The sequence below is a fragment of the Myotis lucifugus genome, unplaced genomic scaffold (genome assembly GCF_000147115.1).
Source record: "Myotis lucifugus unplaced genomic scaffold, Myoluc2.0 scaffold_167, whole genome shotgun sequence".
Lineage (NCBI taxonomy): Eukaryota > Metazoa > Chordata > Mammalia > Chiroptera > Vespertilionidae > Myotis > Myotis lucifugus.
The window spans coordinates 1944249-1966411 of record NW_005871215.1 but is presented as its reverse complement, the minus strand read 5'-3'; the positions used below and the strand labels follow the sequence as shown (position 1 = coordinate 1966411).

The 22163-nt window shown below is 48.0% G+C and overlaps 1 protein-coding gene across 1 annotated transcript in view; it reads right to left on the bottom strand.

Moving 5' to 3' along the window:
- CRACR2A (calcium release activated channel regulator 2A) overlaps positions 1-22163 on the bottom strand; it is a 133069-nt gene that overhangs the window by 110293 nt on the left and 613 nt on the right. The window contains 1 exon segment of the mRNA XM_023759955.1: positions 9606-9760. The gene's annotated coding sequence lies outside the window, so the exon portion shown is untranslated.

Here is a 22163-nt window from a genome sequence, read left to right as displayed (position 1 = left end):
AAGGGCCTAAAAAGGCTTTCTCCCCTTAAAAAAAACAAAAAACCAACCCACAAGGAAAGGCCACAGACAGATGCAGAGAGCATCTTCACACCAGGATCTCTATGGGCTCACAATAGCTCCCTTTCCTCCTACAGCCACTCTCTCTCTAGGCAGGCTGCCCCCATTTCTCCCTCAGCCAGGCCTTCTCACTCACTCATTTGCTTCCCCATCCAAAAAACTCTTCTTAGTCCGGGCCCCCCCCCCCTCCCAACTTTAAGCCACGCCCTTTTTAACCCACTTGTTTTCAACCTTGGCTGCACACTAGAATCACCTGGGAATCTTTTTAAAATCCTGATTTCTGGGCCTCATTCTCCGGAAATTCTGTTTCTTTGTTATGGGGTGAGGCCACAACATTAGTAACAAAGAAACAGAATTTCCGGAGGATGAACCCCAGAAATCAGGATTTTAAAAAGATTCCCAGGTGATTCTAATGTGCAGCCAAGGTTGAGAACCACTGCTTTAGGCAATGTATTCATTTCCTAGGGCAGCTGCAACAAATTATCAAAAACCAGGTGGGTGTCTTAGAGCAACAGAAATGCATCCTTTCACATTTAGGCAGCTGTGCCCCCTCAGAGGCTCTGGGGGACAGGTCATTCCTTACTTCTTCCAGGCTTGTAGCTCTGGAACTCCAACCTCGGCCTCTGTTTCCCCCTGGCCTTCTCTCCGTGTCTCTCCTGTGTGGGCCTCTTGAAAGGACACTGACTGAAGTTAGGGCCGGGGATAGTCCAGGATGATCTCAGCTGGAGACCTGTCGCTGAATCACACCTGCACACAGCCTTTTTCTTTCACAATCACAGCTTTTGGTGGTTGGGACAGGACCTATCTTTTTACCATTCACCCCACTACAGGCAGTGATTCTCAGCCTCACAGAGCATCAGAGTCATCTGGGGAGTCTTCTGACTCCAGACACCTAGGCCTCATCCCAGATATTCAGTTTGAAATGATTCTGGGTAGGATCAAGGTGTGAGGTGTGTGTGTGTGTGTGTGTGTGTGTGTGTGTGTGTGTGTGTGTGTAAATGCTTGCATGAATGTGTGTTTAACTTTCCTAGTTTCTAAAGTGCAACCTAGGGAGAGCCACTATTTTAATGAGGACTCATAGTATCTCATCCAAGCAGAAATTACAGGTAATACCAACGTTCACTGATTGCTTTCTCATCCAGGGTTACTCTCAAGTTGGTCACAAATCACACCGACATCTATTGTTTTTAAATGTTGCACAAAGAATGTCAGAGACATCACTTAATCCAGGGATGCTCTGCCCTCTTCAATCAATGCACCATTTTTTATAACAAAAATTTGGAAATGTTCTTTTAACTACCTGAAATGAAACTTCTAGATAAGTCAGTCAACCCATATGCAAAATCTAGCTCTAACTGTAATATAAAGGAGAAAAAAAGGAATGCAATTTATAATAAAAATAATAAGTATTTCAATATGTAAGTGCTCACGCACGACTGCACAGGAATGCATAATGAAGAAGTCAATGCTTACACCTACTTATAATGGATAAGATTAGATTTAACTGCTCATAAAGACTACAAGGAAATAAAAGAGCAGAGGACAACAGAATAAAAATGCTAGGATGAGAAATAGCAAACTCACTCTCCTGTCTGGATCTGATAACAGGAAGCAGGTAATAACCTTACCTGAAGTAGAGATAACATGCTGAATAAAATTACAAACGTGCAAGTAGAGAAAACAAGAAAGTACATTATTCTTTTGTATGAGCTAGGCGTAGTTATTTATTGTGCAGAGACATGGGACAGGGCAGTGACAGAGCCTCATGGAAAACATGTGTGTAATCTGGAAATCCCATCCACGGAGCAGGGGCACACATTCCGTTTTGGGCATTAAAAAGCCTTGGAGCCCTGGCCAGTTGCTCAATGGTTAGAACATCAGCCCACGGACCGAAGGGTTTAATTCTGGTCAAGGGCATGTTATCTCAGTTTTGGGTTCGATCCCTGGTCCCGTCGGGGTGCGTGTGGGAGACAACCAATCAATGTGTCTCTCTCACATTGATGCTTCTCTCTCTTCCCACCCCTCCACTCTCCTGGAAAACCAATGGAAAAACTGTCCTCAGTTGAGGATTTTTTTTTTTAAAAAAGCCTTGGAAACCATATCCTTTTTATTTAGGCAGTGGGGAAAGGAGGATGGATTGGAAAAAGTTGTTTGGTAGACCTCGAAGGAGACTATCAGAGTAAGAATGAAAAACAAAGGCAACCCCCAAGTAAGTCATTGTACTATCTATTTTTTTCCAAGAGATTTCTTATCATTGCACTACAAATATAAGTATCCTATCTAATAATAGACAAACATGGTAATTGACTGTACCTTCGCTATGCATCCCATTGGCTAATCAGCACGATATGCAAATTAACCACCAACAAAGATGGCAGCTAATTTGCATACTGCAGGCAGGGCGGGACAGCACGAGCCGCCATCCGGCCGCCATCCAGGGCAGGCCTGGCCCCACCTTGCCGCCCAGGACCCCATCGGCGGGTCCCAGGCGGCAAGGCAGCCCCGCCCCAGAAGCCCCAGGAGCTGGCCCCTCCTTACAGCCCCAGAAGCCCCAGGAGCTGGCCCCGCCTTGCTGCTGGGGACCTGATCGGTGGGTCCCCGGTGGCAAGGCAGGCCCGACCCAGAAGCCCCAGAAGCCAAGACAGATTATGAGGGTGAATCAAAATCAAAACCCACTTTAAATATAAAGACACATATAGATTAAAAGTAAATGAATTAAGCTGTAGCCTGTTTTGCTCAGTGGATAGAGCATTACCCCCTGGACTGAAAGGTCCCAGGTTCGATTCCAGTCAAGGGCATGTACCTCAGTTGCTGGCTTGATCCCAAGTCCCTATCAAAGCATGTGCAGGAGGCAACCAATCAATGTGTCTCTCCCTTTCCCTTCACTCTCTCTAAAATTCAATGGAAAAATATCCTTGGTTGAAGATTAGCAAAAACAAAGTAAATGGATTAAGTAACATTAAAGAGATAATAAGAAAAATATATTCCAAATTTTGTTAGTTGTATAATGGTTATGTTTAAATTATTAACACCTAAGAAATTGGGTGAAGGGTACATATAATATGCTGTAGTATTTTATAGTTTTTTTACATGTATGAGATTATTTCAAATTAAAATATTAAAAAATTAAAAATTAATAAAATATTAATTAAAATGTATCTGCATTACATGAAAATCTCATAATTGCTTCTAGCATAATTTATTAAATTGTGCTAAAATTTACAGGGGTTCAATTAAAAAATATCTTAATTCTAAATGATATAATAGAAGATATATAATAGTGCAGTTATAAGCACTTATCTGAAAATAAAAATTTAAAGAAGTGAATTTAAAGAAGGGATTAGCCAAAGAAAATATATGCACAACCCATGGACACAGACAACAGTATGGTGATGGCCAGAGAGAAGTGAGGGGCAAAAGCTGGGTAAAGGGGGCAAAAGGAGGGCAATAGGGACATCCTATATAATAATAATAAAAGGCTAATATGCACATTGACTGAACGGCAGAATGGCCGGTTGCTATGATGCACACTGGCCACCAGGGGCAGATGCTCAATGCAGGAGCTGCCCTCTGGTGGTCAGTGCACTTCCATATGGGGAGTGCCACTCAGCCAGAAGCTGGCTCATGGCTGGCCAGTGCAGAGGTGGTGGCAGGAGCCTCTCCCACCTCCGTGGCAGCACTAAGAATGTCCAACTAACAGTTTAGACCCGATCCCTTGGGGCCTAAGCCTTTAGTCGGACATCCCCCAAGGGCTCCCTGGCTGCCAGAAGGATGTCTGACTGCAAACTTAGGCCTGATCCCACAGGGAGTGGGCCTAAGTCAACAGGTGGACATCCCCCAAAGGGTCCTGTACTGTGAATGGGCGCAGGCCGGCTGAGGGACTCCCCCACCCCGAGTGCACAAATTTTTGTGCACCGGGCCTCTAGTATTAGAATATAAACTATTTTAACAATAGCTTCTCTACAGAAGTTCACTGAGATGGTGGTATTCCTGTGCTTCTGCTAATTTAGTAACGTGTTGTCCTGTTGCAAATCCGCAGTGATGTCCCTGCTTCTGCAGTGACTGCATGCTGCATGGACAGGCTTTCCGGTTCAGCGTGGAAACGCTCCGATCTAGACAGGACGCCCACAGTGGGGACATTATCCAGTCATGTCAAGGCTGTGTCTTTACACCATTTAGGCTTCTCTTCCCAGAACAATGGTCTCCTAGATTACTGGGCTTTTGGCATAACTTCTTTAAAAACTTTTCAGTATTACTATATGAGAAGTAATTACCGATTATATGTGCAGTGGGCTGAGTTTGGCAGAGTGGGTGACAATTCACTAATGACATTCCCACACAGAATCATGACTAGCATGCCTATCCCCCATCCAGTAATGCCAGGGGCTTCACCCTGTTGTTGTGGCAACTCTAAGCCACCCACAGATTTCCCAAGTGCCCCCAGAGCCACAGTACTCAAAGCTCTGTGCAGCAGCCTCAGTAACTGGAGTCTGTTGGATGCACAGAATCGAAAGCCTTGGACAGACCTCCTGGGCTGGAATGTGCATGTTAACAAGACCCCCAGTGGTTCATGTGCACACGGAGCATTTGTGAAGCACTGCCCTCGGGGCAGCCCTGACCCTGGGGGGAACACTGGTAAAGCCCAACCTCTTTCATTTCTCAAATGAGGAAGCGGGCCCAAGAGGGGAGGTACATTTTTCTCCTCTTCTTGTCAATAGGTCCCTGAGGACAGAGTGTGGGTGCGTCTCTTGCATGTCCACACAGATGCCAGCACAGAGAAGCGCACGGCTGTGCCCTGCAATGCCTGTTGTCTGTGTTCCATCAGGACTCTGAATTCTCCTTTTCAACCAGAAAAAAATGAGTTTCCGTTACTCATCCCTAGAAGCACAAGCTGCAGGTCCCCAACAGTCACTTGGACTGAGTTTCAACACCTTTGTTTTGTATAACTTCGCCACTAGCATCAGCTGCACCAAAGACCACAGCATCTGAATGAAGAGCAGCTGGCCTTGCCCTACACCCTTTGCCTGGAGGCGGCTGTGGTTAGTGTCACACTCAGAGAAAGAATAAGTACAAAGCAAAACCCCCAGTTGTTCTAAGATAACCACAGATGATAGATACTGTGGATGCAAACCTGGGGGAGAAGAAAGAAGAAAGGCAGCAAATAAAAAGACAAGCAAGGAGCCTCCCTCCCTGTGACAGGAAGCCCGGCCTATGATCCTTCTGCTGAAGTGTGATGTCAAAGGTCGAATATGGTGACCTGTGAACTGTGTCCTCCTGCCCCCCGCCCGCCTCTCTTCCCTGGCAAATTTAGTCCTTCATCCGGGGACAGGGGTTCGCCCTCCAGCAGAATTCTAACTCCCAGGGTAAGTGCCCCCCGAGAGGCAGCCCAGCTCGGGCATTAAACCCAGCCCAGGAATGAGAAACGCTGAGATGGGATGCAGGAAAGGGGAGAGGCCGTTTCCTTCAGCCCACCTTCAGCCCTGGCTGAGCCCATTGCCAAAGAGCCCACAGCTCCAGAGGTGCAGCCGTTGTCACCTCCACCCTGGCCTGTGGGCAGAAAGATGGCTCAACCCCTTAGCTCACAGCCTCCACTTCCGGGCCTTGCTTCCTTCCTCCATCCAGCAGAGCTGAAGACCCAAGACAACTACAAACTACCCACCTTGCTACCCCACAGTGAATTTATTTCCTTTCTCACATTCAGGACCCGGCCTGACACATCCATGTCACTCTAATGCCACACAAACCAGGTGGTACTGCAGTGTCTGCTGACACGTCCTAGCTCTGAGGACCAGGGTGTGGCCCATTCATTGTATCTCCCACCTGGCACAGTGCCTTGCATTCAGAAGTTGCTCCAAAGGGAGCAACGGAGCCGATTCCACTCTAACCAGTGTGACAGACGTAAAGGCTGAGCCTGGCCTCTGTTAGAACAACAATGCTTTCTCATTATTTGCCTTCCTGCAGCATGTCACCACTCGCCTACTTTCAGAGTTTCCTCTTATCTTTGTCATGACTGTCATCATCACGCCACCACTGACGACAAACTGAAAAGGCGAAAAGTATAACTGTTAGCCACAACCTTAAAAAAAAAAAGTTTGAGGCAGCCAATATGTTGGCTAAAACAGCAGGTTCTAGAGCCAGAAGTTCTTGGTTTCAGATACTAGCTCCGCCCTAACTGGTTTTGCTCAGTGGATAGAACGTCTGCCTGCCGACTGAAGGGTCCCGGGTTCGATTCCGGTCAAGGGCACATGCCCGGGTTGTGGGCTCGATCCCCAGTAGGGGGCGTGCAGGAGGCAGCCAATCAATGATTCTCATTCATTGATTCTATCTCTCTCTCCCTCTTCCTTACTCTCTGAAAATCAATAAAAATGTTTTAAAAAAAAGATACTAGTTCTGCCATGTATAAGTTATGAATCTTAGTCAAGCGACTTCACTCTATTACTGTTTCCTTGTCTGTGAAATGGAAACAGGAATATTACGTCCCCATCCTCGTGGGGTCCTGGTGGGAGAGCACATGTGTTCGAATGATGCATTTGACTGTCTTGTTCATTGTTATTGCTGGTCTCCAAGCAGCTGCTCTGGCAGTGCTAAATCAACCAGCGAGCAGAGTCCTTCCCTTCTGCTCGGAGGTGAGAGAAAAGCGTGGACGTAACAAGGCCGGGCTGCACAATCAAGTGCCCAAACGAGTAACACAGATGCACATAAGAAGAAGCAGAATTACATCCACAAAGGAATCTGTCTTCTCCTTTTCTTCTTAAAAAAGACAGCCTCCCTAGCTTTCATTTTCTACTTGAAGGAATGTAGAAAGAGCATGGGTACAAGAGCGATTTCCCTTCCCTCTGAATCTACCATAAGAAAAAGAGCGCAACCAATCGAGGTGCTCAATGCAGTCAACACTCAGCCTCAAAGCAAAGAGGGAGGAAGAGGGGGTGGGGAACATGCCGAGTGGGAGCAGGCCAGACCTAATGTCAGGGACCCTGAGAAACAGCTAACAATACAAACAGTGGTCAACCTACAGTTACTAGAACTTCGTGTTTCTAGTCTTTTTGATCATTCAAAGATATTTCAGAATTTCTAAATGTTATACATGTTCAAGCATAGTACAAAGTGGCAGTTTTAGTCACTGCAGTTTTGCTTGTAATAAACAGCGAATGACTGAAAACAACCTGTGTCCATCAGAAGGATTTTGGTTAAATAAGTGATACACTGTGCATCCACACAATGTATACACCCCTGTAAAAAAGAGTGAGAAGGCTCTCAGCATATTAGTAGGGAAAGAGTGCCAAGATAAGTGATAAAAGCAAGGTGGAAAAAGCATGTAGTGGACTACAGTTATGTGAGAAAGAAGTAATGGAGGCAGAATATAATTTGTACTGACTTGTATTTGCAATAAGAAACTCTAGAAGAATGTATAAGAAAGTAATAGAAGTGGTAACAGGGGAGGGGGCTGGACAGGCAGGTGGAGGCCAAGATAAGCTTTCACTAGATACCTTTCTATAATGATTTGATTTCTGAACTATGTAAATGTACTGATTATTCAAAAAATAATATAAAAACATCTGAACACCAGCCACTGTAGCCAAAACACATCTATGGGCTGCAAGTGGCCTGTGGGCCTCTGGTTTACAACTTCTGCACTAAGGGATATCAAACTGGGGAGGCAGAAAGTTGCAGCATGAAGTCCAGGTTTCACTAGGCTCAGAGACAAGCAGGTTGTTCAATATCTGGTATCTAGAACTCTCTCTGAAGCCTGGCAATGAGCTGGCTGGGCCCAGTAGCTCCTCCTCTCCTAGGGCAAAAGGGTGCAACTTTCCACAGGATGAGGTGGGCTCCTCCACTTCCCTCCAAAGTTAAGGTTACCTGGAACCCAAATGGTCTGTGTGTTCCCAGCCTCTGAGGCCTCTTCCCGACTCGTCCTATGAAAGGGCAGAGCAGTAGGAGCATGGAACTCCTCCTCTGGGGCACAGTGTGTCCACTGGGCCCCAACCCAACACACACTTCCCCAGACAGTGACGAAAGAACTGGACACGTGCCCCTGCTGCTGCTTCTCCCTCCCTCTTCCTGTCTTCCTGTCAGCACCGGGGACACGGCTCATGTTCACTCCTAGCCCTTTGTGTGTTCTGGTCTTGGCCCCGTGAATGAGCTCACTTCGTGTTCTGGGTTGAATGTGATCTCCAAATAAAGACAAGTTGGAGTCCTACCCTCCAGTACCTCAGAATGGGATCTTATTTATCCATAGGGTCATTGTAGATGTCTTGAGTTAAGATGAGGTCATATGACTGGTGTCCTTATAAGAAGCAGTCATGTGAAAATAGAGACAGGTAAAGAGAATGCCATGCGACAATGAAGGCAGAGCTTGTATTCCACGGCCGCAAGCCAAGAAACACCAAAGACTGGCACAAGCCACCAGGAGCCAGAAGACAGGGAAGGGTTCCCCACAGGTTGGAGAGGGAGCAAGGGCCCTGCCAACATCTTGACTTGGGACGTGTCTCCTCCAGATCTGTGAGACTATACATTCAGTTGTTTTTAATCACCCTGCTTGTCGTATTTTGTTTTGACAGCCCTCAGAAATGAACACACTCTGGCCAGTTCAAGTGGCTAAGGTCTCTGACGCTGTTCATCTCAGGAGGTGCTCAATAGATACTGATGACAACTCTGCCCAAATGAGTGAAAATTCTAGGCCCTTGACTGATAAAGTTTTATCGTTTAAGTATATACCGAAAAATCAACCAATAAATAATTACTGAGTATTGACCTTGTGAAGAATATAAGAGAAATGAAATATTACTGTCCTCAAGGAGTTGACATTTTGATTGAAGATTTAAGATAGGCACATAAAATATGACAACACATATAATGGCCAAATTAGTGTTACTTCGCCCCCTGCCCCACCCTAGAAGTCACTCATAACTAAATCCCACTGTACTGCCTCATACTCAGGCTCGCACATATTTTATCTTAGTGCCTCTGATGTATGTCCGGAAAAGCTGGGCAAATTTTAGAATGTCAGGCTAGTACATAATTTCTAGAAGCTGTCACCACTGCTCCTCACATGGAACCCAAACTTCTTGGCCACTGTGGAGACCTACTGCTGTCCATGATCATTATCCCCTACCCCTGGTGGAAGTTTCTCATCAGTTTCTTACCAGCTTTCTTTTTCTGTTCAGACAGCCAGACCCTGGAGGGACAACGAGCCTATCCCACAGCTCTCCACGAACCAGACAAGCAGAAAACACACAATCCATGTGGTTTGGGAGTCCACTTTGGTACGTTGACTAACAGTTTTTAATAGGGCTACAGAAAACCAGAGATGCCTACCGAGAAACTGTTTTCTGTGTCCTTCAGAATATTTGCTTATTTGGCCCAACCTTCTTGCAGGGGGCAGCTCCCACTATACCTGCCTCTAGGAGCCATAAACAAGCCTCCTGTCCAGTTACACCTCTGGGGGTGCAGAGGGGGCACACCTGAACTGAACTCTCCTGTTCTCGTTCTCCCTCTGAACCCCAGGTCCTGGGGTCCGGCTGCCCCAGGGTTCCTTCTGTAGCTCTCACCTGAGACGTGGCCGTGCTGGATGCCAGGTGGAGCCCCAGGCTGGACTCATGAGGAACAGCACAAGTCGCCAGAGCCCCACCCTTGACAGCAGCCTGATGGCCCAGCCGTGGCTCAGAGCCGGTGTCCTGAAGGGCAGCTGTGGTCAGGGCAGGACCTGCAGGGACAGACAGAGGAAAAGTCTTCTCATTTTCACTTCAAGTAATTCCTTTTAGATTCTCAAGGTAGAAAAGACTCCTAAAGTCATTTAATTTTCATTCCTGTGACTGCTCAAATAAACTTGCCCCTGGGGTGTGGGTCAGGTTTTGTGGCTGACACTGTTGCTCACCTCCACAATATCCATTTCTCCCTTCCTCCGTTCTAACAGAACTCCAATGTGTTCACCACTCAGGGTGCCACCATATGTCCAGCTCAGAGGCCTCATCCAGTCAAAGCCAATGCAGGCCCTTTGTAAGGGGGTAGGTTAGAGGTGGGTTCTGACCCAACTCTAGTCACTGAGACATGAAGAGGGACCTGCTGGTGGGGGAGGGGGAGTTTCTTGGAAATGTTTTCCTTGCTTTTAAAAAGAAAGATGCAGGAACCTCTCCTTGTTCAGCCACACTTGATTTTCTATAGCCATATTGTGACCTTCTGCAGCCACACTGTGACCATGAGGGGGGAGCATAAGTAAAGAGCAGAGAAAGATAAAAAAAAACACATACAAAAAAAACACCTGAGTCTTTGATGATATCATTGACCCACTGGATAAACAACCCTGGTGCTGTGCTTTCTCCAGCATCCTCCTATATAATAAAAGGCTAATATACAAATCACCCTAAAAGCAGAAGGACCTGTCACTATGCTATAATGCGCACTGACCACCAGGGGGCAGACGCTCAAATCAGGAGCTGCCCCCTGGTGGTCAGTGCACTCCCACAGGAGGAGCACTGCTCAGCCAGAAGCTGGGCTCACAGCTGACGAGTGCAGTGGGGGTGGCAGGAGTGGGCCTAAGCCAGTGGTCGGCAAACTCGTTAGTCAACAGAGCCAAATATCAACAGTACAACGATTGAAATTTCTTTTGAGAGCCAAATTTTTTAAACTTAAACTATATAGGTAGGTACATTGTTATTAACTTAATCCGGGTACTCCTAAGCTGGCCTTTGCTAAAAACGTCCTCAATCTGATTGAGGTACGTTCGCTGAAGTCGACCCCTTCCAACCCTCCCATCCTCAACTCGTGCATGAATCTCGAGAGCCTCCCCCGCGCTGCATATCCCGCGGCCTGCCTGCACCGCGTCTCCTGTCGCCCAACCGACCGACACCCCCCACTTTTTCTAACGCCACTTCTTCAAAATAGACTTGTCCAGACCGAAAACCGACTTCTGCCCATGGGCCATGAAGTTTCAATCGCACTGTACATGCGCGCCCGCATGTGGTATTTTGTGGAAGAGCCACACTCAAGGGGCAGAGCCACATGTGGCTCGCGAGCCGCGGTTTGCCGACCACTGGCCTAAGCCATCAGTCGGACATCCCCCAAGGGCTCCCGGACTGCGAGAGGGCACAGGCCAGGCTGAGGGGATCCCCCCCCCCCCCAGTGCACAAATTACATGCACCAGGCCTCTAGTCCTATTATAACAGTAAAGAGTATCCTCATCACTTATGTCCACTGTGTGGGGAAGTTGCTACCTGTAGTTAAGATTATACTAAGTGATGTGCTCTCAGATGTTCCTGAGAAGACAGGCCCATGTTCCTGAAGCATCATCCCACTATCCTGAATACAGCATTCCCAAACGTCCACATAATTCTTTTCCCTTTACCTTTTCTTAGCATTCAGTTCTTTGCCCAGATTGAGCACATTTTACCATATTTTCAATACAATATTCAATTCTATAATAGAAGCCCAGTCAGTCATTTAATTAGCATTTTGGAATCCCTGTGATGTACCAGACAGCCAGGGAGAGTGCACTGTGGAGGAGATCACTCCAGGGAAGGAGGGGAGCACCTTGGGCAGGGTGCGCACACTGGAGTGTGTGAGCAGGAGGAGAGGCCGAGGAGAGCAGGGCGGCCAAATGAGGTGGCAAAGAAGAGTGTTTTAGCACCTCAGCAAAGAAACTGGTTCTTGAAAGTAAGGAGGAGATTGTGAGCAGAAAAGAGTAAGGGGGCAGACATCCATCACCAAGAATGTGAATTATGATATATTTCCTGAGCACTTACGATGAAGCAGGCATTGCGTTTAGTGCTTTCTGACTATTAACTCATTGAATCCTCTCTCAGGAAAAGTAAACCGAGGCATGGGGAGGTTACATGATACAGGGAGTGAAGTGCTCCTGGGCTCACACCCGTTACCAGTTCACACTGGTGGTTCTCATATTCGTTGCCAGAAGCAGCCACCACTGGGACTTGTTACAAATTCAGATCTTAGGCCCCATTTCTGAGTTACCCAATTTAAACCTCTGGGGGTGACGTCCAGCATTTTGTGTTCTAACGAGGCTTGCACATGATTCTGATGCCCACTTATGTCTGAAAACCCCTGCTCAGCACTATAAACATGCGATGAGAAGAGATGGCACATTCAGAGGAGTATAAATGGTGGGCAAAGGAGAGAAATGGGGTAGATGTGAGGAACCTTACATATCATCTAAGGAAGATGGGCTTCGTTTACAGGCGCTGGGGAGAAAGGTGGAAGTGAGACAGCATGTGGCACGATTGGGATGAGATCCTGATTGGCATTAATGCTAGGGCTGGACCCCAGCAGGGAGAGGCCAGAAGGAGGGAGCCCAGGGAAGAGGCAGCTGATGGTTCAGACCAGCAGCAGGGATTGCGTGAGGCATGACAGTGCAGAGAAAGGAGGAACCTGCATAGGGTCAAGAGACAGAGTGAGGTAACAGTTGGACATGGCACGCAGAGCTGGCAGAGGTATCCGGGATGACTCCAGGGCTTCTAACTTCAGAGGTGAGGGCCGTGGTGAAACTGGTTACCAGATTGGCGATGCTACGAGAGGAACAAGATTGGCAGGGAAGACACTTGGCTCTACTTGGGAAATGTGAAGACTGAGGTGTCTGTGGGACATAGAGATGTAAACACTTCAAAATGGAAGGAGAAAGGGGGACCTGGTGCTCAGGAGTTGGGTCAGGGCTAGATACATAGGTTTGGGGGTCACCAGCATCAATGTGATGGTTGAAGCCATAGACAGTAGTAAGACTGTGTAGGAGGAAAAGAGTGACGGCTGGATCCTGCAGGACATTAACGTCCTCTGGGGGTGGGTGCCGAGTAGATGGGTCCCCACCATGCTGGTAGGCAAGCGCACTGTGAGTGGCTTCTCAGCAAAGCACCTCATGCACTGTTCGGGGCCTTCATAAAATGCCTTCAGCACAGAGTGGCAATTCTAAGTCTCAAAGGCCAACCTCCATTACTTTTCCCTCTCATCATTTTATCAACTTTAAATAAATATGCTAGACTTTTATTTCCAGCAGTATGGCAGGCTAAGCACTTAGATTGACCCTACCATTGAACAACACTAAAAATTTTGAATAAAATATTTAAAAACCATGTTTCAAAAAGCTGGTGAGAAAGGAATTCGCCGGCCAGGGACTCTTCAGATAATGGAATGTCCAGGTCTGACTATAATAATGACTTTAATATAATATTAATTAGAAGTTAAAGGCAAGCTTGCAAATATGTGCAGGGAACAAAAAAATCATAAAGAATAACAAAGAAGATTTTTAAAAAATGAACCAGAGAGGATTTTTTTTCTTTTTTTTGTTTTGTTTTGTTAATTCTCACCAGAGGATATTTTTTCCATTGCTTTTTCAAAGAGAGTGAAAGGGAGAGAAGGAGGGAGGTTAGAGAGAGAAACATTGATGTGAGAGAGACACATCGACTGGTTGTCTGCCTCACATGCCCTGACCAGGGGCAGGGAGTGAACCTGCAACCAAGGTGCCTGCCCTTGACCGGTAATCGAACCCAAGACTCATTGGTGCAAGGGCCGATGCTCCAACCACTAAACACACCGGCCAGGGCCAAAGAGAATTTTTAGAAATAAAAATTAAATAACTGAAATGACAAAGTATGGATAGACTTCATAGGATAGTAGATACAGTCTGAGAAAGAAACAGTGAGCTCAATAAGTATCTGTTGATCCATTTTGTTTTATGAGGGTTTTTTGTTTTGCTTTGTTTGGCATCACCATTCAATAAAACCACATTGATAGGTCCCTAAAGTATCAGAAAGTTCAGATGTGGTATGTGGAATAATATGATTGCTATCCAGTACAAAGTAGAGCTTTTCATTCTATTTCTAACTCCAGTAAATGGAGCTTGTATGTTTAAAAAAATTTTTTTGTTTGCAATGTGTGAATATATAATGAAGGCCTAGTAATTATTTTTTATTAACATTCATTTCACTTAGCAATTCCTTCTTGTGTCTGTTTCTGATTCAAGCTGTGGTTCAATGCATTAAAACTACATTCCTTAAAAAGTTCTATAGCAGACTTTTTACATTATAGTTGGCCCACCCCTATCGTTCGACTGGCCTGAGCCTGGGGAGCTCGCCTAGTTGGAGTCAGGAGACTCTGTTCCCATTTCACAGGTGTGTTAACAGAGCTCTGTTATCCAGCAGACCCCACAGCCCGAGGGGTCAGCCCTTGTAGGGAGCCAGTCTGGTGCAGCGGGATCAACAGCATGTTGAGATGTCTGTGATGTAGGTGTCTATACCAGAACTAGATGTGTGAACTCAGACAATTCTGTACCCTCCCTGAGCCTCCGTTTCCTTGTCTGTCAAATGGAAATGCTAACTCCTAGATGAGAAACTGCCTGGCATATGGTGGGACTCAATACATTATCTTATTATGCATGGGGCCATGTGAGTCTGCTGGGTGCTGAATTCACTCCCAGGGTTAAGCCACATCTACTGAAGCTGGAACCCCAAGCCACAAACCAAGGCAAACCCCAAAAATCTGAGTAGAGGGGACACAGCAGGGGCTAGTGCAGTCCATAAAGAGGGTAAGGAGGAGCAACGGGAAATGCGCCAGAGACACACTGCAGGAGATAAACGCTAGAAAGAAGCCTGCTGAGAAACAGAAATGCACTTAGCGTTATTTGCAGCCAGGACAATCACTCCCTCTGAGTAACCTGCCTTGCCCTGAGAAAACGCAGGGTCAAGCCCCAGCAAGACTCCAAGAGGGACAGAAAAGCACACGTGATCACCATCAAGAACAAGAGCTGGCACGGTCACCAAGCCCCTGCTGGCCAGAGAACATTTCACATCTCTTTGCCTGGGGAGGGACCCACAGTCAAGGCTAAACACACACTTCTATAGTACATGTGTAATTAGTTGAAAAGCTTAATTTAGTAGTTTGGCAAATTCCATTAGCTGTTTTTCTATGGTATGTAATTAAGCTATTTTCAAGCAAATCCTTTTTGGCTAAAGGTTCCAATTAAGAATCCTAATGGAAGAGGGTTCATATAATACATCCCCAAATCCATGCAGTTTCTAGAAACCTTCTAGCATACACACCAATGTGAGGCAGGGTTGGCTGTGCTTGATTCTATACATTCCCATCCAGATGAAGGAGGAAGGATTGGAGAGTCTAGAATCCAACCCGGGCTCTGAAATTGCTATGGCCTGTTACATTTCTGATGCTGCTTCCTCATGGGGAAAGGGTGGATGATAATAACCACCTATGGGACTGCTGGGAGAAATGACAAAGTGCTTAGCACAGAACCCAGCCCAAAGGAGGGCAGACTCACAGAAGTTCCTGTGGCTGAAGCAGAGATTAAAAAAACAAAAAGCAACAAGAAACAGAAGCAGGAAGATGGCCCAAGTGGAGAGAGCCTCACGGTGCCTAAGGGCACTGAGACAGCGAGACGGTGGCCCTCCATGGAGCCAGGGTGAACACCAAACCCTATCAGCTGGGAGGATAAAGGAAGTTCTGGAGACGGTGGTGGTGGCTGCACAACACTGTGAATGTTCTTAATGCCACTGAACTGCACACTTAGAAATTGTAGATTTTTATGTCATGTACTAGGTATATTTTACTCCAATGAAAAAAGACCGTTACAAAAAAATTCAAACACCAAACAACACCCTAAAACTGAATTCTCAGGCCACTTTAGACACTAAAGTAAAAATAGTGTAAAGGGGAGTTGGAATCACCTTCCATCTGTGGGGTTCTCTAGGGAAGGCAGGGTCGGTGCACCCAGACACCACCCCGAAGGCTCTGAGTCAAGATCTCATGGCACCAAGCTGACTGATCCTTCTCCAGGCCTTCCATCTGATCCAAGCTCCCGGAAGTCCTGAAAACCAGAAGCCACCACAGACCGGGACACCAGAGAAAGACCCTGAGATCCTGATGCAGAACAATTTGTCTTTCCTGATGGTACCTCAGATACTAATTTCTGACCACAATTCAGATGAAACTTCCAAGGACCAAGTCCCCTCCCTCCTCAGTGTTCCCACTGGGATGGGGGAGGAGGAGGGGGTAGAGATGGTGGCTGCTCTCCTGTTGAGAAAACCCTTGCCTTCGGAGGAAAGCCTCTAACTTTCACTCCTGCACAGAACCATAGAGAGAGTGGCTTTGACAGTCCACCTCCTCCTCCTCCACAGAAAAACAAAGCCTGGCTGAAGACAAGTGTAGTCCCTCCTGCCAGTGTCTCTAACCCCCTCCGCCAGGACCTCTCTGACTCATCCATGTCCCCCGAAGGGCATGCCAACCTGGTACCTCCACGCCAAGGAGTAAAGGGCTGTCCCTGTGCCTCAGGGCACTGCGGTTGCAAATGTCTGTGCCTGGGCCTGACCACACTGCAGCCCAACAGCATTTCCCAGCTGATCGTCCCCTCACTTCCCAGTCATTGAGAGCCCCTGGAAGCTGGACACAGACCCCTAGGGGGGCCTCCAAGCAGGGACCCTCTTGCCCCACCAGCACGCTGTGTGCTGTGCTCGGTGCTGTCACACACCTGCCTTCAGTGCTCCCACTCTGCCCTCTGCCTGTCCAGTCTGCCCCCACCTCCTCTGTGAAGCCACAAGAAATACCCTTGACTCTGCTTGTCAATAAACTCGAGCTGCATTGGTTATCTTTTCAGATCATCCCTCCAAGGGGACTGTAAATGGTGGCTGAAGGGACTACATGTCTCTTCGTAAACCAGGTCCCCTGGGAACCTGGGCTGTACAGTAAGCAACGATGGGGTGAGACTCTGGCCTGGCCCTCTGGGGAATTCCAGTCCAAGACTGACATGCTGACGAGGACCAACTAGGGAAAGTTGGACCCCACATTACAGAACTCAGGAGCAAACTATCCACAGATAAAGCCACCTAGACAGGCAAGACCAGGTAAACCTTCACCGTGGTGCCTGTTCACACCCATGTGCTCGCCTGAGGTGAACTGGCAGGTTCCCACCTCCATGAAGAAGGAAGAAACTCAGATTTATAGGGTGAATCCTGAGGACACATGAACGGCTACAGAGTTGGGCCCTGACCTCAGCATTCAGAGGGGCAGGCTGAGGAATGGTTGAGGACTTGGCCCTGGGGCCAGGCTGCCTGAGTTCAAATTCCAGCTCAGGCTCTTAATAGCTGATTGACCTTCAGCAAGGACCCTGCCTAGAAGCCTCATCTCCAAAGCTGGGAGAATGATAATAACAGCACCTGTCCCACAAGGCTGTACTAAGGATTGAGTTTGTTTGTGCCAAGTTCTCGGCCGTGCCTGGTACATTCTGTGCACCCGCCTCGAGGTGCCATGGGAATAGAGTCCCTGAGGTTCCGTGTGTGATCAGGGTGGAGCTGCAGGAAGTTGGTCTCCCTCCCACGTCAGCGCTGACCCGACCTTCCACACCAGCGGCGAGGTGTGCGTTCATGTGGATTCATTGTGGCAAAGCAGCATGCTTTTACCAGGAAAACTCAGACCAGTTGCAAATCCTGGAGCTCAACACTGAGCAATCACTAAAGTAAATAAAGTGAAAATAAACCAATCGCCCAGGTAATAAGAGATATCCCTTTTGTCTGAACTGGTAATTAATGGAGCCACTGTAGCCACCTTCCTACTTCCCCCGTGCTACTGTGAGTTTAAAAGGGAGTTAAGGAAGGTCTTGGCACACCCAAGGCATGTGTGCTAAAGTCTCGCCCTTCTCACCTTTCCTAAGCCCAGCAGAGCACAGAACTGCACAGACCCAGCGGAGCACTGAGAGCAGAAGGCTGGGTGCTGAGCCAATCCAGCCCCCTTTCCCCCCCACGGGAGCTCTCTTGCATAAGGCACAGTTCCCACCCTCCCACAAGTTCTCAGGCCCAGCCACACATTCTGCCCAGCCCTGGGAAGGGCATAAGGGGTCTTCAGAGCAGGTTCAGTGGGAACAGAGGCCCTTAAAGCCTGGCTGCTCCGACCTCCCTGCATCTCCTAGAAAGGCCTGGAGCATCACCCAGGGTCGGGCTCTGCCCCTGTAAATGCCTCTCTGGGCCAGCCCATCCCGGATGTGTCAACAGGCAGGCCGGGTAAGAAAGAGCCCTGCTGACACTCAGAAAAAGCCCGGGCTGGGAGCCAAAACAAACTGAAGAAGGGAATGCACTGTCCCCAGAAGAATCTGTCACAAAAGAAAATGCCATATTCCTCAAGCTAGGGGAGACCCTGCATGCAAAATTGTCCATCAGACAGCGATCCCTCGCGTCACCCAGGCAGATGAGGGCCTTCAGGAACCCATCCCAGCAATGGTCTTCAGGAGGGCCTTCTTATGTCCAACCCAGTCCATTGGTCCATTGACTTAGTCTGAAAGGGCAGAGTGGGTACAAGGAAAGAATGAAGCAGACCTGTGGTCAAGGCTGGTTTGAACAAGGTGCAGTCTGTAGAAGATAAAACCTACAGAGCGCTTCCCCCAGCCCACCCCAGCACCTCGGCCTCAACCACAAACTCATTTTTTATGCAGATGCAGCCATGCTAAATTGGCCACTGAGATCAGCTTCCAGTGGGAAACAAAGACCCAAAAGCTCACTGCTGAGTCCTAAAAGAAGGCAGCTGAGGGGAGGGCCAGCATAGGTGACGCTGAAGCATGGGCACTGGCAGAGCCAAACTGCCTGGGTTCAAATCCTGCTTCCTCTGTTTATTAGTGGGCATGATATTTGTTTCTCTGTTTCTCTATTAATTTTTCTGTAAAATGAGAATGATAGCAGTGCCTACTCGGTATCCTGCTTCCTCCATTTACTAGTGGGTATGATATTTGCCTCTCTGTTTCTCCATTAATTTTTCTGTAAAATGGGAACGATAGCAGTGCTTATGCGGTTGGGTTGTAGTGAGGCTTAAACAAGCAAGCTCATGTCTGGCATTTAATGTACATTGGTTGTCCTGAGGATGACCAGTGTGCCCAGGACATCCTGGCTTGTGCCTGCTGTCCCAGCATCATTATTAACACTCTTCCTTTCTCTCTCAATTTATTGTGAACAGTTGCACAATAAATTCTAAGGCCGACTAGCTCTTTTTTTTTCTGCCTCTCTGAGTATTGGGGAGCCAGGTTCCCAAAGTGTATGTCCTCAAGACATCTGCCCGTGCCACTGAGGTGTCTGGGCCATCAACTCAGTTTTTCATTTTTCTCTTCACTTTGCTGCTCCCCCTCCTTCCTCTTCTCCCACAGCCATCCTCTCCTCTCTGGTCTTCCCTGTCAGTGCCCTAGGTGCCAGCAGTGCGCACAGGCACCTTGCGTGCACTGACCCTGCACACGTGAGGGACACTCTCTGGCTCTCTAACTACACCGTGCCTTACCAAAGTTCTCTCAGAAAAAGGAAACGATTTGAGATGTCAAAGAACTTACTTGACCCCTAGATGGATGAGTGGAAATAATGTGGCATTTTGTGACTTTGTGTTTTTAAGGGAGAAAAAGAGAATAACAGCTTGCAATGGTCCATCAAATGCTGAAGCCTATTTTTAAAAATCGCCCCAAGGGCTATTTTATGGGGGACGCTGGAAGCTGCTCTCCAAGCAGCTGCTTCCCCACATGGCAGTGGTGAGAGCAAAGCCTGAGAGTCAGGAGCCCAAGGGTCTGGTCTCCTCTCTGCCACTCATTCTGCCATTGGCAAAGGGCCATGATTTTCTGACACCTCAGTTTCCCCATCTGAAATATAGGGCAGGCTTGTCCCTAGATCACCAGGTACTATGACATGTGGCTCCCGAAGCTGCACTTTTGGAATTCCACAATAGTCTGCAGCCACATCTTTGGGACCTGTATAACCGTTGTTAGAGGTCAAACATAGGAGGGAACCAAGAACAGGGCAACATGATAAACTGAACTAATTCTAGACCAGTGAGGTCTGGCAAGTGCCCATGTCCCCTGTGCACTGAGACAGAACACACAATTGTTCTGGGTGGGAGAAAAGCAAGGGAGTGATGTGAATTCAGTGACTGACTTGCCAGATCCCAGGGGATCCCCCACCACCTCCCTCAGCACAACTTCTCCCAGCGCCTTCCAGCATCCCAGCAGCCTATAGGTTCCGAGAGCACGCTCAGGGAATTCACAACAAGGAGCCTCGGGTCAGGGGGTGCAGAACAGATGGACACTGCAGCCCCCATCCCCGTGCATGCTGCCATCACAGGCTCCCACACCTGCAATCACCCACCAAACCTGACCCCCCTTGTGGGAAGCCGCCTATTGTCTTCTCTAGCAGAGAGGGGTGGACAAGGAGCCTGGAATGCTGGTGACCCTTGAGCCCTGGCAAAGGTAATGGCTATGCACCCACTGTTTAGTCCAGACAATGGTAGCTGAAGCAACTTCCCCACCAGATAGTCATGTAAATCCTTTCTGATAAGATAGTCTGTTACTGGAACTTGCCTGCCTAAGGGCTATAGGTGTATCCCAAACTGAATAAAAGGATGGCAAGGCTTCAGCCTAATGGAGTCCTTCCTCTTGGGATGGCTTCCCGCCTGGCCCCCCAATTTCCAAATTATTATTTCTTGTCTCATCTCTGTCATTTGCGTGCGGCCCCTCTTCCAGAGCCTGAACCCTGAACCATGCTGGATGTGGGTCATTCACACCCACTCCTGGGGTTCCCTGCCCAGCACTGGAACCCCAATCTCCATCGTTGAGGTCTCCTCCTCTGCTCGGCCTCTGACATTTACTTACTCGGCTACCAGATTGGGTCTATTCCATCTCTCTCTGGGTTCAAGTCCCTGCCCCACCACTTATTTGTTGTGTGACCTTGGACAAGTTGTTTAACCTCTGACCCTCCATCTCCTCCTCTACGAAATTCCTACACATAATAATCTTCTCACAAGGTTGTTGGGAGGGTTGGGTAAGATCATGTGTGATAACGCCCTACCACAGGCCTTGGCCTATTTCTCTGTGACACATATACATCCCTTTTAGCAATGTCTCTGGTCAAGCCCCATCCTCTCCATTCCCAACAGCTCTATTCAGCCGCACATTGTCACTGCAATCTTCTCCTTCCCAGTTCTCCTCCCACCGCTTCCTTCACTGTTAGTGCTTCCCAAATATTGCTGCCAAGCGCCAACTTCTTCTGAATCCAGCCCAATAACCCATTCCCCTTCCCATCAAAAGCCCCCAGGCCTAGGAATGAAGTTCAAGTTCCATAGCCTAATGCTCCAGGCCTTCCACCATTCCTCATCACAATTCCAAAAACTCCAACCAACATTCCTCACCACATCTCCACCACATCTTCCCTTGTCCCCAGACATTCCCCACCTCCATGACTCTGCTCAGGTGTCCCTGCCCCAGAAATGCCCAGACCCAGCCTCCTCCTCGAGGCACAGCCACCTCCAAAATGCCATCCTGATCCACTCCTTCCAGAAGTGGCCTGCCTCCTCCAAAGTCCCCTAGACTCATGGCATTCACCACTCTTATAGTAGAGTACTGAGCGGTGATGGGGCCTCAGAGGTCGCCTGTGAAGTCTCCCAGTTGTCACTCAAAAATACGCAGAGAGTAGCTCTTACAGGAAGCACCACCCAATGAGGTCATGCTTGGTGATGTTACCTAAAAAGGGGCATGAGCCCTGGACCCTCAAACTAAAATCCTGCTTCTATGTGGAGTAAGCTGTCCTACTTTCATATCCCCGTGCCCATTTCCTTGATAAGAAAATTCTCTGGTATGGCCTGGTTTTTTCCAGAGACAGGGAACTTGCTACCTCATGAATCAGGTTCTTCCTCTTGAACTCTGATCTCCCCTAGGGACTCCCCCATGGGCCCTTTCTGCCCTCTGGAGTAACGCAAAGCTAATTCGTTTGGGATTCCTGATATCTTCCTCAGAGCCAAACACAGGGCTGGTTCCCAACAAGTTCATTGTAAGTGGACAGCTATCCACAGTTTTAGAGGGTTTCCACATGCTCAGGTAGATTCACCGCATCCCCGTGCATGCATGCACACACACATGCACTCGCATGCACACACACACACACACTCACACACACCTGAGCCAGAGTCAGCAAGCCAGCTGAGTCACACTCCAGACCACAGCACAACCGACCAGGGAGGAAGTACAGCCCCAGTGGCAGTAGCAGTAGCAGTCCATTTCCTGACCTTCTTCCTTTGTGCTGGGAGGCTCTCTTTCTGTCTCTTTCTGACTTTCTGACTTTGTCTCTCCCAGTTCTTTGTTTCTACAC